The sequence below is a fragment of the Triticum urartu genome, chromosome 7A (assembly GCF_056163025.1).
Source record: "Triticum urartu cultivar PI428250 chromosome 7A, HENAU_Tu73, whole genome shotgun sequence".
In the NCBI taxonomy this organism is placed as follows: domain Eukaryota; kingdom Viridiplantae; phylum Streptophyta; class Magnoliopsida; order Poales; family Poaceae; genus Triticum; species Triticum urartu.
Window position 1 is genome coordinate 209189101 of NC_141879.1, and position 18780 is coordinate 209207880.

Sequence of the window (18780 nt, forward strand, 5' to 3'; positions counted from 1 at the left end):
CCATTTTCTATTCATGTTGATCTCCTTAAAGAGAAGTGGTTTAAATACCACCCACCTATTAAATAAGAAATCAAAGAACTGGTACCAGTTAAAGAAGAAACTGTGCTTTATAATATTGATCCAGTTGTTCCTTCTACTTATGTTGAGAAACCACCTTTCCCTATTAGGATAAAGGAACATGCTAAAGTTTCAACTATGGTTAACAAAAGCTATATTAGAACACCTAAACCTGATGAACAAATTAAAGTAGAACCTAGTATTGCTATGGTTAAAAATCTCTTGCAAGAAGATATGGATGGGCATGTTATTTACTTTTGTGAAGAAGCTGATAGAATTGCCAAACCTGATAAAAAGGATAAACATAGACATGTTGTTGGCATGCCTATCATCTCACTTGAAATAGGAGACCACCGTTATCATGGTTTATGTGACATAGGTGCTAGTGTGAGTGCTATACCTTACACCTTATACCAAGAAATTATGAATGGAAAAGCATCCACAGAGATAGAAGACATAGATGTTACTATTAAACTTGCTAATAGAGACACTATTTCACCAATTGGGATTGTTAGAGATGTTGAAGTTTTGTGTGGGAAAATAAAATACCCTACTGATTTTCTTGTTCTTGTTTCCCCACAAGATGACTTTTATCCCATTATATTTGGTAGACCTTTCTTGAACACCGTTAATGCTAAGATAGATTGTGAGAAACAAACTGTCAGTGCTAGTTTTGGTGATGAGCCTCATGAGTTTAATTTTTCCAAGTTTAGTAGAAAGCTTCGTGAAAAAGAATTGCCTAGTAAGGATGAATTAATTGGACTTGCTTCTATTGCTGTACCACCTACTGATCCTTTATAACAGTATTTGCTAGACCATAAAAATGATTTTCATATGCATGAAAGAAATGAAATAGATAAGATTTTCTTTGAACAACGTCCTCTACTTAAACACAATTTTCCTATTGAAACTCTAGGAGGTCCTCCTCCACCTAAAGGTGATCCTGTGTTTGAATTAAAACAATTGCCAGACACTTTGAAATATGCTTACCTTGATGAAAAGAAGATATATCCTATTATTATTAGTGCTAACCTTTCAGAACATGAAGAAGAAAGATTATTGAAAGTTCTAAGGAAGCACCGAGCTGCTATTGGATATACTCTTGATGATTTAAAGGGCATTAGTCCCACTCTATGTCAGCACAAAATTAATATGGAACCTGGCGCTAAAACCATTGTTGATCACCAACGTCGGTTAAACCCGAAGATGAAAGAAGTGGTAAGAACGGAAGTATTAAAACTTCTGGAAGCAGGTATAATCTATCCCACAGCTGATATGTAACGCCCCAAGACCGGAGCTTCAGTCGCTTTCCAGGGTTTCCGGGTTTCGTCGTGTGATTTGTTTCGTCCGTTGCATTAAATCTTTGCATCATGTGCATTGCATCATCATGTTTTCAAAACTTGCATTCGTTCGGGTCTCCCCGTTCTTTCCGTTGTCCGTTCTGAGCCCATACACACTTGCACGCGCCCGCGGCACGTCCAAAATATTATTTTATAAGTGGCCGTAAAATGTTATCGGATTGGGTTGAAAGTTGGCGTGTGGTCTTATTATAGTGTAGATAGACCGCCTGTCAAGTTTCATTGCATTCGGAGTCCGTTTGATAGCCCAACCGTTAAACTATAGCGGCAATATAGCCGGTCTAACGTCGGACATTTTGGGTCTCCGAAAACAGTCGCCGGGCCTCCCTCTCTTCTCTTCTCTCAGCTCGAGACCGTCTACGCAGCTCACTACCACCACCAGGTCCAACCTAACCTCTCTCGTCAGCCTGCAGCCCCCCTCGCGCGCGTCCGAAAGTTGTCCCAAACCCGACCCGGACAGTCGTTACCGCTGTGTCCGGATCATCCCCAAACATCTACAAAACATCTCCCTTTTGTTTATTGGGCTACCTAACCTATTCATCTCGGACCATCCGATTTTTATCGGAGGGACCAAATAGTCTAACATCTAATCCCCTACCTATATAACCGGACAAAACCCTAAAATTTAGGAGCCTTGTCCCATCGAGCCGCCGCTAGCGAGTTCCCCTCGGGATCCATTCCCCACCTACCAACAGCCAGATGCCCGATCCAAAAATCCATCGACCGATCCCCACCAACCCCCGCTCCTCCTCAGTTTCCATGCCCGACCAATCAACCTCTTTCTGCCCGATTCCTAGATCGAGCTCGGCTCGATCCCGAGCTCCTCAACGTCGCCGTCCGGCGAGTCACCGGGCCAGTTCCCGACGGAGTTGCCCCGTCCCGCGTCTCCCTTCTCTTCTGCTCCTCCTCCCGTTTTCCTTCTTCCCCTGCCTCTCTGTGTAACCTCCCTCTCCCGTCGTTTTCATAGGAGAAGCCCCGTCCCCGCCATGGATTTGAGCACCGCCGCCGGAGCGCGACTCCATGGCCTTCCTCGTCACGTTCGCTGCCTGCAGCTGCTGAATCAGGTCCGTCCCCAGTAGATCCGCCTCAAGTTCTCCGCAGCTCCTCCCCGTCGTCCTTGCGCTGTCTCCAGGACCAACCGGAGCCCCGCCGTCTTCGACCCGAGGCCTCCTGCCTCCCTGATGCGCGTCGCCCCGAGCCCCAGTGCTCCAAGGCCGGTCCGTCTGCAGCGCCCCAGCGCCTCCTCCCCGTCCTTTCTTCTCCAGCTCTCTCTCTCTCATACATCGCTCTCTCTCTCACACACACACAGAAGTTTTTTCTCGTCAGCCATAGGCGCCATGTTCGCAAGCAGCAGTCGCCGCCGTCTTCCCCTGCCTCGCCTCGGATCCTACCTGGGACGCTGTCTAGCGCCCGGATCCGCACCGCTCCGCAGCCCCGTCTCCGACCCTGCTCGCCGGAGCCGCACCTCCCTGTGCCCACATCCGCCGCCGGCGCTCCTTGCTGCCTCGTTTTGTCAGGGAGACGACAAGCACATGGCTCATCAACACACCACCCGTTGACCCCGCGCCAGAAACGACTCCCCTCGCCTCTGCCGGCCTCTTCCTCTGCACCAGTGGGCCGTGGCCCAAGTGAGCAGCGCCCTTTGTTTTTTTCCCTCCGGTTGGGTCCAGCCAGTTTCGGCCCATGCTGTATTTTTTCCCTGAACGATTTTCCTTTTTTCCAGAGAACCCAGTTCTATAGGAAACCCCCTAAACTTCATGCATTTAATAACTCTAAAACCGTGCATCCAAATTAAACAAACTTAATATGAAAGTTGCTTAGAATTTTGTGTAGTTTCATAATATGTATTTTTCATCCATGTCTAAAATGTTTAAAATGTTGTTTGTTTAAATTTGTTTAAATAACTTGCTAAAATGCTTTATTTCATAACTAAATAACCGTAGCTCCGAATTAAATAATCTTTATATGTAAACGGGGTAGAAAAATGCCTAGCTTAACATGGTGGCTTTACTTTGCATATTTAACAACCCTAAAATTGTGTTTAGGGAAAAACAGTACCTAATTCGTTATTATGCACATGAGGAGTTTCTGGACTTGTTGTTCGTTGTTTCCGGCCTCATTTAAACTTGCCTAGATAGGTAGTTTTGTTGTGCTTCACCTCTTGCCATGCTAACAACATTTAATCTTGTTGGGTACCTACACGGGAGAGAACTAAATAAGTCATGTGGTGTTTTTGTCAATATGCAACTCGTTGCATATTGAGCTCCACTTAATTTGTAGAATTGCTTGTGCACTTTGACATGCCATGCCTCATTAAACCGGACATGCATCATACTTGTTTGCGCATCGTGCCATGCTTATGTGGTGGTTGTTTACTATGTTGTCGGTGTAGAAAAAGAGGGGTACACTTTTTGTACCCCTATAACTGTGCACGGGCAGTCTGAGCCGCGGGCACCACCACACTGAGCAAGGCAAGGGAGGTGAGCCAAGGTAAGGCCGAAGCTCGAGAGAAGCAAAACGACGCCAAGACCAAGCCCACAAAGAGCACAGGAGACGAAGCCAACTCCCCCCGGCAAGATCCTTACCGGGAGGCGGTTTTAGCAAACCCGGCAAGACCCTTGCCGTGGCAGCTCGCCCCACACCTACGGAGTGAGTCACCCTTGAGTCCACTGCCCCCATGGGGCAAGGATTCAGGAGACATCCCCGTGGTGGCTTGCAGATCTTTGTGAAGACATTCAAGATCAGATACACCCTTTAGAAGATGATGATCCTTGGCGGGATCCCAGCCTAGGAGGACCACAAGGCCCCCGGCAAGAGCCTTGCCGGGGATGACAGCAGGCGCCACGGCAAGACCCTTGCCGGGGCCCCGGCAAGGCCCTTGCCAAGAACACCCATAGGGCCACCATCAGGCCCACGCCAGTCAAACCTCCACCATTGTTGGCATCCAGCTGCCGACCCAACCAGCTAGGCAGGCACCTGTGTGGCGGCATGCGGATCTTCGTGGAGACCCACCACTGCGCCACCTCAGCTGCCTACCTACCTACATGGCACCGTGGGCGCCGCGGGCCAGGGCGCGTGTTGACATGAGAGGGAGCGGCGACGGACAAGACAGGTCTCTCCCCCGTCCCCGATAAAGCAAGGACACCTAAGCAGGACGCATTAAATGCGCCTTATCATGTAATGCGAGGGATAACCTCGCATCACTGTACCCTTTCCACCTCCTGTGTGCCACTGTGGCAACCCCTTTCCTATAAAAGGAGGCCCGAGGCGACCAGGAGGAGGATTCGGCTTTTTGGAGCTCCTCACGCCCCATAGCTAGCTCAAGAAGACAGATATACAATCCACCAAAGCAGGAGTAGAGTTTTACGCATCCTCGCGACCCAAACCTGGATAAACGAACTGTGTGCTATCTGTTTGATCCGCTCTTCTCACGACCCCGCACCCCGCAACCGTAGTAGGGATTCTTGTGATCCCATAGGTGTCGTTCCCACCGACATCTTTGGTGCGCCAGGTAGGGGAAGCGCGCAGTTGTGAGAATCGGCTTTAGCAGTTAGTTCGACGCTTCTTAATCGTCATGGCGCCCAAGAAGAAGATGACGGTGGCGGTTGGCCCATCGGAAGCCGGACATCCCGTCCTGACGCGGGCGAGCAGCGGACCAGTCGCAGAAAGGACCCGGGGCGCCGTTCGCGAACACCAACACCGTCCCAGCAGCCGGAGTTTGGGAGGCGGCGATGTTCGTACGCCTGGTACAGGGCCGCACGCCGCCAAATCCAAATATGGAGCCAGGCCCTCCGCGGGTGGCGCGGGGCCTTCCAAGATCGCTGCCACCCCGCCCGAAGGCGATGCGAGGGCCTCCAAGACTCCCACGCCGGCGCCGATGGCGCGCTCCTCTCAAGCGGCACGCGACGAACGGCGTAATCACACCGAAGACCCCGGGCGTCGCCGCGGGAAGAGCCCCGAGCGCCACTCCCGGGAGGTAGAAGACCTACCTGCTCGCCGAGGCGCTGGTGAAGATGGCATGTGACCGCGGGGTCGTGATAGAGCTCCTTCTGACATGGTCAGAAGTCGAAGCGCGTCACGATCCGTGCAGGTTTCGCTACCACCAACGCTAGCAGAAGCCCTGATGCGCGCAGTTGCTCCTTGATTTTCCTCCCACTACGGGGAAACTCGACGAATGGAGAGCCACTATCCGAAGACTGGTTGCAGTGGACAACAAAGACGAACCGAGTCCGGTGGAGCTCCCGGGTCGACGCTCCGACGGAGTCCCACGCACCAGTGGCAGGAAAGCCGGCGGCGCCGCGACCACGGTGCACTTGCCTCTTCCTCGCCCGGTACCGCGGACGCCAGCCCGTCGCGATGTTACGGGCGACGAAATCTCCATAGCATCGTCCGACCCGCGGACCCACTGTGACCAGCGCCAAGTCCTTCGGGAACGAGAACATGAAGACGCTCGAACCACTATCGAGCGCCGGCGCGGAGTGTGCCACCAGTCAGACAGGCAAGCGGGACCTGCTGTGAACCACCCGGCAACGGAGAGCCCTGGAGGCCTACCTTACGAGGTAGGCTGTCCGGCTTTTACCCGTGAGCTGCGGCAGTTCCAGTGGCCCACTCACCGCACCTTCAAACCTGATGTGGGCGAAAAGTACAGCGGCAAGACCCACTCGTCCGAGTTCCTCAGCATCTACACCATTGCGATGCAAGCTACCGGAGCCCGCGACGATAAGGTGCTTGCGAATTACTTTCCGTTGGCTCTTAAACCCAATGCCATGTCATGGTTGATGCACTTGCCGGTAGACTCTATTTCCTCCTGGTCGGATTTGTGCCATGATTTTGTGGGCGCCTTTACTGGAGGCCACCAAGCCCATGGCCAAGCGAGCGACCTGCACGTCATTCCCTAGAAGGGAGGCGAGAGTCTTCGCAAGTATATACAGAGGTTCACCCGGATACAGTACAATATCCCTGATGTTCACCTTGCCGCCATCATCAACGCGTTCCATCAGAACGTGCGTAACCGCAAGGTGCGCGAAGAGCTGGCAATGAACAAGGTGAAAGATGTAGCAGAACTCTATGTTCTTGCTGACAGATGTGGCCGGCCTGAAGAGGGAAGGAAGTACCCCGGCGAAGACGCCGGCGTGGAAACCGACTCCTCAGATGAAGATACTGCCGCCCCGGCGAAGAAGGGTCGGCGCCGCAACAGGAAGCGCAAAGGTAAAGCCGTGCTTGCCGTCAAGGGATCTTGTGACACCGGCTCCACCAAGAAAACCAAGGCAGATGACCCCGGCAAGGAAATTGCCGGATGTGTCGCCTGCCGGGCCTTGGCGGTTGCCGAGAAGCCAGGAAACTCTGACAAGCGATACTGCAAAATCCGTCGCACCAAAGGCCATGCTCTCCAGGACTGCCGATAGGTTGAGCTCCTCGCTGAGAAGCAGAGGGCTGAATATGAGAGGCGGGACAAGGAGAAGGGCCAAGGCGGTGCTGAGGGGTCCGGCAAGAAGCGTGACGGCCAGGCGGGCCGTCGCGGCAAGGATAAACAACAGGAGAGGCCCGCCCGGGGCCGTGACAAAAGCCAGAAGACGACGATCACAAAGAGGACGACGAATCTGGCGACCAAGAGTTTCAGAAAGCTACAGAGGCCATGTGCGTCGACGGTGGCGCCTCGCTGCATACTTCTTACCGCCAGCTTAAACAGTGGGTGCGAGAGATTACAGCGGCAGAGCCGTCATTTGATGCCCAAAGGCCGCTGAAGTGGTCCAGCACACCTATCATTTTTGACACTGAGGATCACCTTGATCGCACTACTGCGGTCGGGTGCTTGCCATTGTTGGTTTCACCAACAATACGCAACCTCAAGGTGACAAAGATGCTAGTCGATGGCGGGGCCGGTCTGAACTTGATCTCGCCTGCCGTGATCGAGAAACTGCAGATTCCTGATGGAGACCTCGAAGAGACGGGCACGTTTCAGGGGGTCAACCCGGGAAGAAGCCAACCTAAGGGAAAGGTCACGCTGCCCGTGACTTTTGGAAGTGATCTGAACTACTGGACAGAGAGGATCGTGTTTGATGTTGCCAAGATCCCCTTGCCCTACAACGGGATCCTTGGACGTACAGCGCTGGCCAAGTTCATAGCGGCGTCACACTATGCCTACAACACCCTGAAGATGCCAGGACCTGTGACGATCATCACCATCCCCTCCGATAAGAAAGATGCGCTGATTTGCGCTGACCAATTATACCAGCAAGCAGTTGCAGCAGCTGCCGCCACTAGGGCACTTGCTCCTGCCGCTGGGACCCCGGGAGGGAAGAAGAAGAAGAAGACCAGTGAGACCTCGTACACCCACTCCGGCAAGCGCACCTCTTCGGAGTGTAGCGCTTCCGTTGAGGACGTGCCAGAGAGCTCCACCGGCGGAAACAAGAAGCCCAGGGCCATACCGCCGGGAACCAAGAAGGTTTCTGTCAATGAGGACGGCACGGGAGGGGTTTTCACCATAAGCTCCACCCTCGACGACAAATAGGAAGACGCGCTCGTCACCTTCCTGCCGGCGAATGTCGATGTGTTTGCATGGCAAGCTTCCGACATCCCCGGCGTTCCTAGGGAGGTGATTGAGGACCACCTTGCTGTCTGTCCTCATGCGCGGCCCGTCAAGCAGAAGGTCAGAAAGCAAGCTTTGGAACGACAAGAGTTCATCACAAAGGAGATCCGGAAACTGGAAGCAGCGGGTTTGGTAAGATGAGTGCTCCATCCAACGTGGTTGGCCAATCCGGTCATAGTGTGCAAGGCTAATGGGAAGTGGAGGCTGTGTATTGATTACACAGATATCAATAAGGCTTGTCCCAAGGACCCCTTCCCGTTGCCGCGCATCGACCAGATTGTTGACTCCACAGCTGGGTGTGATCTGTTGTCATTCCTCGATGCCTACTCCGGCTACCACGAGATCTTCATGACAAGAGAAGACGAAGAGAAAACAGCATTCATCACCCCATGTGGTATGTATTGTTTCATGCGGATGCCTTTCGGGCTGAAGAGTGCTGGTTCGACGTTTGCAAGGGCGGTCCAGATTGGTTTTGAACCCCAGCTCCATAGAAATATGGAAGCTTATATGGATGACATAGTGGTCAAAACCAAGGACAGGGCAACCCTCATACCGGATTTGCAAGAAACATTTGCAAACCTACGCAAGATCAATCTTAAGCTGAACCCTGAGAAGTGCGTCTTTGGCGTCCCGTCCGGCAAGCTTCTCGGGTTCTTTGTGTCACAGCATGGGATAGAGGCCAATCCGGACAAGATCAAAGCTATAGAGCAGATTGAAGCACCCAAGCGAATCAAGGATGTGCGTCGGCTTGCTGGTTGCGTCGCCTCCATGGGAAGATTCATTTCCAAGTCTGCCGAGCGCGCCCTTCCCTTTTTCAAGATCCTGAAAAAGGCGGGCCCGATGGAGTGGACGCCAGAAGCCGAAGCAGCGTTGCAAGATTTGAAGAAGTACCTCTCCTCCGCGCCAATACTAGTTGCGCCTAGGCCACGGGAGCCGTTGCTGCTATACCTGGCGGCAACGAACCAGGTGGTCAGCGCCGCACTAGTGGAGTATAGAGAGGTTGACGACGAGGTAATGGCAGCGACAGAGCCCGACACCACCAATGCAGAGACGACACAGCCAGTTGAAGTGCCACCGATGAAGAAAATGATGCAGCACCCGGTCTACTTTGTTAGTTCCCTCCTGTAGGGAGCTAGATCAAGGTACTCCGGCATGCAGAAACTGCTCTTCGGCCTTCTTATGGCCTCGAGGAAGCTGCGTCACTACTTCCAGGCACACGAGATCACTGTTGTCACTCGCCTCCCTCTGCAACGGATATTGCACAATCCAGATGCAACGGGAAGAATTGTGGAATGGGCACTGGAGCTTTCCAGCTTTGGCCTCAAGTTTGAAAGTACTTCGACGATTCAGAGCCGAGTCCTGGCAGAGTTCATTGCAGAATGGACCGCAACGCTTGACGAAGAAGCCCAAGAGACTGCTCTCCCCGGCAAGGAGGCAAATTGCAGTTGGATCATGTACTTTGATGGAGCTTTCTCCTTACGCAGCGCCGGGGCTGGCGTACTGCTTGTCGCGCCCACCGGAGAGCACCTCAAGTACGTGATCCAGATGCACTTCCCCAGGGAGGTGTCAACAAACAATACGGCAGAGTACGAAGGGCTGCTTGCCGATCTTAGGATCGCGGCGGACCTCGGAATCAAGAAGCTCATCGTCAGGGGCGACTCGCAACTCGTCGTCAAGCAAGTCAACAAGGACTACCAGAGCCCATTGATGAAGGCCTACGTCGATGAAGTGAGAAAGCTGGAAGAGCATTTCGACGGTATACAGGCTGAATACGTTGCCCGAGCGGAGAACGATATCGCCGATTACCTGTCAAAACGCGCTGCCCTCAAGCTACCTGTGGAACCAGGTACCTTTGTGCTCCAGCTAACTCATCCATCCGTTGATCCATCAACAGAGCAGAACAAGAGGAGGAAATCAGGACCCGGCAAGTACTTTCCTGCCGAGCTCCCCGGAGCCACCGGCAAGGATGTTGCCGGGGACACTGAGCCCGCCACGGGACGACTAGCTCCGGCGGAGCGTCGAGCTCTTGCCGTCGAGACAGCCGCTCCTATAGCGGAGGAAATGCCTTTAGTCCTCGCCGTCGAGCCCCAGGCTCTAGCGTGGGCACAGCATACCGTCCGATTCCTCCAAATAGGGGAACTTCCTGAAGAGCAGGAAGAAGCGGAAAAAGTAGCCTGTCGCTCTACCATGTACCAGTTCGTCGATGACGTCCTGTACAGAAAGAGGCCGAACGGTGTGAAATTGAAGTGTATCCCTCGGGAGGAAGGACTGGAGCTGTTGGCAGAGATACACGGAGGCATATGTGGATCCCACAACGGGTCAAGGGCCCTTGCCCGCAAGGCATTTCGGCAAGGTTTCTTCTGGCCCACCGCCCTCCAGGATGCGACGACACTAGTCACCAGGTGTGAGGCGTGTCAGTTCCATTCAAAGAAGCTTCATCAGCCAGCTCAAGCCCTTCAAACCATTCCTCTCTCCTGGCCCTTCTCGGTCTGGGGGCTCGACATACTGGGCCCTTTCCCCCGCGCTGTCGGGGGCTTTGAGTACTTGTACATTGCAATGGACCAGTTCACAAAGTGGTCGGAGGTGGAGGCAGTGAGGAAGGTCACAGCTCAGTCGGCCGTCAAGTTCTTCATGGGACTAGTGTGCCGTTTTGGTGTACCCAACAGGGTCATCACCGACAACGGCACACAGTTCACAAGCCGCACCTTCATGCATTATATCCAAGACCTCGGCAGCAAAGTCTGTTTCGCTTCCGTTGCTCACCCACGAAGCAATGGTCAAGCTGAGAGGGCAAACGCTGAAGTACTGCGAGGCTTAAGGACCAACACCTTTGACAGGCTGCACAAGAGTGGAAGGCGCTGGATTGATGAGTTGCCGACGGTTCTTTGGTCGATCAGGACGACGCCAAATCGAGCCACCGGCCAGACACCCTTTGCCCTAGTATACGAGGCAGAAGCAGTTCTCCCCACTGAACTCATATACGGGTCACCTCGAGTGCTCACTTATGATGAGCTTGAGCAAGAGCAACTGCGGCAAGATGACGCAATGCTCCTTGAGGAAGATCGTCTTCGGGCGGCTGTGAGAGCAGCACGCTACCAGCAAGCCTTGCGCCGCTACCATAGCTGCAAGGTTCATGCCCGAAGCCTTGAGGAAGGCGACCTTGTCCTTCGGTGCGTTCAATCGGCTAAGAATTCCAACAAGTTGACGCCAAAGTGGGAAGGCCCTTATCGGGTAATACGAGTCACCAGGCCCGGCGTAGTCCGCCTGGAGACCGAAGATGTCATTCCAGTGAGTAACTCCTGGAACATTGAGCATCTTCGCAAGTTTTACCCGTGAGGCGCGGCTTGCCGGGCCCCCCGGCAAACCACCTTTTGTACAAGCATTGCCGATGATGCATGTAACCCTTTGTACAAAGCCAGGCGCAGACCCTGAGCACAAGTAAGTGAAGCACTGGCGCCCTAAGTTATAGCATGCATGCTAGGTCGAGTCTCGTCCTTGGTTAGGGTTGATAGTTCTTAGCGGCGACTAACCCCTAGCTTAGAGGTCGAGTGTGCGTCTCTTTGTCTTTCTTTTGTCTTCTTTGGTTCATAGGACACACGGATATCCGTGCCGAACCACTTGGGGAGGAAAAGAAGATGAACAGACCAGCATCTAGCCCCCGGCAAGCCAGCATTGCCGGGGGCTGCAAGAGCAAAGATTCACCCACAACGAACCAGAGTTGCCGGGGGCTGCATCTTCAGATAAGTTCTTCATCCCTTATCATGCATTCCATTATGGACTGAGGTATGTGAAACCTCGTTTTCCCCTAAGCTACCATGCTCCCATAACTCTAGGCCCTAGGGCTCGTTCTTGGGGCCAAGTTTGGTCGTAGTCACGGCAGCGAAAGGATGAAACAAGGAGCTAGAACCCGCCTCATCCCTGCCTCCGCCAAAGGCGTGAGGAAGGTCGAGCGAAGTGGGGAGACGGGAAGGCCTGTTGCCGGGCAAGGAAATGTTTATCTTAAAGATATCAAGGATTTACTCCTTGTCATGGGTTCTACCCACAAACAAATGACCCGGCAAGCATCCCTTTTTCATTAAAAACATTCCACTCAGGTACAGTCCATAGGGAATGAAAAACATGAATGATGGGATTACAAGTTTTAAATTCAACTAAGGCACGAAGGCTTACAAACTAAAAAGAGATAAGGTGCCCGTAATCCCTTTCTTGTCCCTCTCCTCAGGAGGCGGGTCAAGGAGGCGAAAAGGGCAAAAGGGGCGCCTAGGCGAGCTACGGGTGGCAGAAGACACCAAGAGAACATCTCGGTGGCCGTCCGAAGGCTAGATGGTGATGGCGGCGCCGGAAGTAGAGCTCGAAGACGAGGTGGCAGGACATCAGCACGCGTTGAAGGTGTCGGTGCCTGCGTACTCCGACTTGACGGCCTTGCCGCCCGCCCTGTTCCTCTTCCGCAGCCTCCCAACGCCAGCCGCCCAAGGAGATGACCCCGAGAAGTTCAGGGAGCCGGCGACGCGGATGATGGGGTCGCCGGTGCCGCACGGAGTGGCACCCGACGCCTAATCGGACCCTTCATCCTGCCGCCTACTACCCTCGTCGTCACTGTCGCTGTCCTCCTCGTCACTCTCGCCCGAGGAGGAGTCTTCACTATCAGAAGAGCTCTCCACCAGCACCTTGCACGGGTCCCAAAGCACCCGAAGACCTTGACGGAGAGAAGGCCACCCTCCATCAGCTTAAAATGGAGAGTGAGCCCCTCCGTCAAGCGGTGGATATGGGCAAACGTCTTCCATCCCCGACGGAGATACATCACGTGAGGGGCGGGGAAATCGACGCGGGCCTGCGTGCCACTGATCGCGCAGGCCCTCATGTGCAGCCACAACGACTCCGGCGGATCCAGCTCCATCTCCCGCGCGAATGGAGTCGGGAGACGAAGGCGACGGCGAGGCGGCCGGCGTAGCCTGATGAAGAACTCGCAAGGGTCATCCCCAACGTGGCCCTCCGCGGGGGGAGGAACTGCTGGCGGAGGCGAGGCCGGCGCGCCGCCCCGTCCTCCTCTTCCCCGAGCGCCTCGGCCTCGCCCACGGCCTCGTCCCCTCCCCCTTCCCCTCGCGGCTGGCTCTGCCACCGCGGGTGCAGGAGAAGGAGGGACGTGTTGTCGAGCGGCGACCCTCGCCGCCACCGTTGAAGGACCAGGATTCCCTCTCTCCATGACGAATGGAAGGGGGGAGCAGAAGCTGAAGGAAGGAGGAGATGAAGGAATGCGGGACGCCATCCCCCCTCCCGCTCTTTATAAAGGAACGGGGTGAGGGCTCGGCCGCCCCGCTTAGCCAATCAAGACGCGGAAGGCGCAGGGAACTAGGACCGACCCGCCGCCCCAGCCCGCGGCGGCCCGGTTTCCCGCCTCCACCGTTCACCACCCCAAGCGCATGAGAGCCACGTGGCAGGTGTGCAGGACCGAGGCGACGGGTGAGGAGACCTCTCCCCACCCCATGATCATGGGGAGTGGACGCCTTGAAGACCACGCCTCGGCCCCGTTCAGTAAATGGGCCGCGCCTCCACGCCTCCCTCCGTTTATGGGGAAGGCGCGAACCGCTCCCTTTACTACGACGTGACGCATGCATGCAGAGCTCAGCCCCACGCATGCCGCCCACGTCACACGCGCCTCCCCACGGCGCGCCACGCGCGGGAAGCATGGGAAGCGCAGTGCGTGAAGAGACTCACCGTGGTAAAAACCGCCCCGCCTGCCCGCGCACCATTTTTGGGCCTAGACCAACGACGCGATTGCGCTTACATGTGGCCCAGGCCTGGGGGCTCCTATCGGTGTACAAAAAGAGGGGTACACTTTTTGTACCCCTATAACTGTGCACGGGCAGTCTGAGCCGCGGGCACCACCACACTGAGCAAGGCAAGGGAGGTGAGCCAAGGTAAGGCCAAAGCTCGAGAGAAGCAAAACGACGCCAAGACCAAGCCCACAAAGAGCAAAGGAGACGAAGCGAACTCCCCCCCGGCAAGATCCTTACCGGGAGGCGGTTTTAGCAAACCCGGCAAGACCCTTGCCGTGGCAGCTCGCCCCACACCTACGGAGTGAGTCACCCTTGAGTCCACTGCCCCCATGGGGCAAGGATTCGGGAGACATCCCCGTGGTGGCTTGCAGATCTTTGTGAAGACATTCAAGATCAGATACACCCTTTAGAAGATGATGATCCTTGGCGGGATCCCAGCCTAGGAGGACCACAAGGCCCCCGGCAAGAGCCTTGCCGGGGATGACAGCAGGCGCCACGGAAAGACCCTTGCCGGGGCCCCGACAAGGCCCTTGCCAAGAACACCCGTAGGGCCACCATCAGGCCCACGCCAGTCAAACCTCCACCACCGTTCGCATGCAACTGCCGACCCAACCAGCTGGGTAGGCACCTGCGTGGCGGCATGCGGATCTTCGTGGAGACCCACCACCGCGCCACCTCAGCTGCCTGCCTGCCTACATGGCACCGCGGGCACCGCAGGCCAGGGCGCGTGTCGACATGAGAGGGAGTGGCGACGGACAAGACAGGTCTCTCCCTCGTCCCTGATAAAGCAAGGACACCTAAGCAGGACGCATTAAATGTGCCTTGTCATGTAATGCGAGGGATAACCTCGCATCACTGTACCCTTTCCACCTCCTGTGTGCCACTATGGCAACCCCTTTCCTATAAAAGGAGGCCCGAGGCGACCAGGAGGAGGATTCGGCTTTTTGGAGCTCCTCACGCCCCATAGCTAGCTCAAGAAGACAGATATACAATCCACCAAAGCAGGAGTAGGGTTTTACGCATCCTCGCGGCCCGAACCTGGATAAACGAACTGTGTGCTATCTGTTTGATCCGCTCTTCTCACGACCCCGCGCCCCGCAACCGTAGTAGGGATTCTTGTGATCCCATAGGTGTCATTCCCACCGACATATGTTGTTTGCTTCCTTTTCCGGTGTACTTCTTCTCGGTAATCCGGTAATGTCGTGTTGTGAGGATTCATTCGACTTCGTCCGTTTGTCTTCTTCATGGACTCTTTCTTCTTCCTTGCGGGATTTCAGGCAAGATGACCATACCCTCGAAATCACTTCTTTCTTTGCTTGCTAGTTGCTCGCTCTTTTGCTATGCCTATGCTGCGATACCTACCACTTGCTTATCATGCCTCCCATATTGTTGAACCAAGCCTCTAACCCACCTTGTCCTAGCAAACTGTTGTTTGGCTATGTTACCGCTTTGCTCAGCCCCTCTTATAGCATTGTTAGTTGCAGGTGAAGATTGAAGTTTGTTCCTTGTTGGAGCATGGAGATGTTGTTCCTTGTTGGAACATGTTTACTTGTTGGGATATCACAATATCTCTTATTTAATTAATGCATCTATATACTTGGTAAAGGGTGGAAGGCTCGGCCTTATGCTTGGTGTTTTGTTCCACTCTTGCCGCCCTAGTTTCCGTCATATCGGTGTTATGTTCCCGGATTTTGCGTTCCTTACGCGGTTGGGTTATAATGGGAACCCCTTGACAGTTCGCCTTGAATAAAACTCCTCCAGCAATGCCCAACATTGGTTTTACCATTCGCCACCTAGCCTTTTCTTTCCCTTGGGTTCTGCAGACTCAAGGGTCATCTTTATTTAAACCCCCCCCCCCGGGCCAGCGCTCCTCTGAGTGTTGGTCCGACCGAGTAGACTGCGGGGCCACATTGGGGCAACTTGAGGGTTGGTTTTACTCGTAGGATGTCTCATCTGAGTGTGCCCTGAGAACGAGATATGTGCAGCTCCTATCGGCATTTGTCGGCACATTCGGGCGGTGTTGCTGGACTTGTTTTACCATTGTCGAAATGTCTTGTAACCGGGATTCCGAGTCTGATCGGGCCTTCCCGCTAGAAGGAATATCCCTCGTTGACCGTGAGAGCTTGTGATGGGCTAAGTTGGGACACCCCTGCAGGGTTTTGAACTTTCGAAAGCCGTGCCCGCGGTTATGGGCAGATGGGAATTTGTTAATGTCCGGTTGTAGAAAACCTGAAGTTGACCTTAATTAAAATGCATCAACCGCGTGTGTAACCATGATGGTCTCTTCTCGGCGGAGTCTGGGAAGTGAACACGGTGTTGGAGTTATGCTTGACGTAGGTTGTTCTAGGATCACTTCTTGATCATAGTTTTATCGACCGTGCCTTGCCTTCTCTTCTCGCTCTCATTTGCGTATGTTTAGCCACCATATATGCTAGTTGCTTGCTACAGCTCCACCTCATACCTTTACCTTCCTATAAGCTTAAATAGTCTTGATCGCGAGGGTGTGAGATTGCTGAGTCCCTGTGACTCATAGTTACTTCCAAAACTAGTTTTCAGGTGCCGTTGTACCGTGAAGGGGATGCAACCAAGCTCAAGGAGGATCTCGATGAAGATCTTGTCCTTTGTGTTGTTCCGTTTCCAGTTGATCAGTAGCGGAGCCCAGTTGGGGTCGATCGGGGATCTGTGTAGCATTTGGGGTAGTCTTCTTTTACTTTGGTTCCGTAGTCAGACCTTGATTGTATCTGGATGATGTAATGCTTTATTCATGTATTTGTGTGAAGTGGCGATTGTAAGCCAACTATGTATCTCTTTTCCCTTATGTATTACATGGGTTGTGTGAAGATTACCTCACTTGCGACATTGCTTTCAATGCGGTTATGCTTCTAAGCTGTGCTTCGACACGTGGGAGATATAGCCGCATCGAGGGCGTTACATGATAGCAGATGGGTAAGTCTTGTTCATTGTGTCCCTAAGAAAGGAGGTATAACTGTTGTTCCTAATGACAAGAATGAACTTATTCCACAAAGAATTGTTATAGGTTATAGAATGGTAATTGATTTTACAAAATTAAACAAAGCAACTAGAAAAGAACATTACCCTCTCCCTTTTATTGATCAAATGCTTGAGAGATTATCTAAGCACACACACTTTTGCTTCCTTAATGGATATTCTGGTTTTTCACAAATACCTGTTTCTCAACCTGATCAAGAAAAGACCACTTTTACTTGTCCCTTTGGAACCTATGCTTATAGACGTATGCCTTTCAGTTTATGCAACGCACCTGCTAAGTCTTTTGATGATTGTTTAAGCAATCTTGATCGAGTTTTGCAGAGATGTGAACAAACAAATCTTGCCTTGAATTGGGAGAAGTGCCACTTTATGGTTAATGAAGGCATTGTCTTGGGTCATAAAATTTCTGAAAGAGGTATTGAAGTGGACAAAGCAAAGGTTGATGCAATTGATAAAATGCCATGTCCAAAAGATATAAAAGGTATTCGTAGTTTCTTAGGTCATGTTGGTTTCTATAGGAGATTTATCAAAGACTTCTCTAAAATTTCTAGGCCTCTTACGAATCTTTTGCAAAAGGATATTCCTTTTGTTTTTGACGATGATTGTTTAGAAGCCTTTGAAACACTCAAGAAAGCCTTAATTTCTGCACCTATTGTTCAACCACATGATTGGAATTTGCCTTTTGAAATTATGTGTGATGCTAGTGATTACGATATTGGTGCTGTTCTAGGACAAAGAGTTGATAAGAAACTAAATGTTATTCATTATGCTAGTAAAGCTCTAGACAATGCTCAAACAAATTATGCTACTACAGAAAAATAATTCTTAGCAGTGGTGTTTGCTTGTGATAAATTTAGACCTTATATTGTTGATTCCAAAGTAACTCTTCACACAGACCATGCTGCTATTAAATATCTTATGGAAAAGAAAGATGCTAAACCTAGACTTATTCAATGGGTTCTCTTGTTACAAGAATTTGATTTACATATCATTGATAGAAAAGGAGCTGAGAACCCCGTAGCTGATAATTCATCTAGGCTAGAAAATGTGCTTGATGACCCACTACCTATTGATGCTAGTTTTCCTGATGAGAAGTTAGCTACAATAAATGTTGCTCACAGTACTCCTTGGTATGCTGATTATGCTAATTACATTGTTGCTAAATATTTACTGATGTCGCTTGAAGCTACGTCGTTATTTCCTCAAAGAGGAAGGGATGATGCAGCACAGCGGTGGTAGGTATTTCCATCAGATATGAAACCAAGGTCATCGAACCAGTAGGAGAACCAAGCAACACAACATAAACAACCCCTCCACACAGATAATAAATCCTCGCAACCCGACATGTTAAAGGGGTTGTCAATCCCTTTCGGGTAACGGTGCCAGAAATTGGTGCATGACGGGAGAAAGTTGTAATAGATTGGATAAATAGATCTCAAATAAAATAAAGTGCAGCAAAGTATTTTGGGGTTTTTGGATTAATAGATCTGAAAATAAAAGCAAATAAGATTGCAAAGGCAAATAATAGAGAAAGAAGACCCGGGGCCGTAGGTTTCACTAGTGGCTCCTCTAGAGAAAAATAGTAAACGGTGGGTGAACAAATTACTGTTGGGCAATTGATAGAACTCCAAATAATTATGATGATATCCAGGCAATGATCATTACATAGGCATCACGTCCAAGATTAGTAGACCGTCTCCTACCTGCATCTACTACTATTACTCCACACATCGACCACTATCCAATATGCATCTAGTGTATTAAGTTCATGGAAAAACATAGTAATGCAGTAAGAACAATGACATGATGTAGACAAGATCTATCTATGTAGATATAGACCCCATCGTTTTATCCTTAGTAGCAACGATACATACGTGTCGGTTACCCTTCTGTCACTGGGATCAAGCACCGTAAGATCGAACCCACTACTAGGCACCTCTTCCCATTGCAACATAAATAGATCAAGTTGGCCAAACAAAACCCATATACC

At 52.0% G+C, this 18780-nt stretch overlaps 1 long non-coding RNA gene across 1 annotated transcript; it reads left to right on the top strand.

The window, feature by feature from the left end:
* Positions 1-2057: 2057 nt before the first annotated feature.
* Positions 2058-16621, top strand: LOC147959047 (uncharacterized). Its single transcript, XR_015610176.1, has 2 exons — positions 2058-2479; positions 16331-16621. It is a non-coding gene; the product is annotated as an uncharacterized LOC147959047 (long non-coding RNA).
* The last annotated feature ends 2159 nt before the right edge of the window (positions 16622-18780 follow it).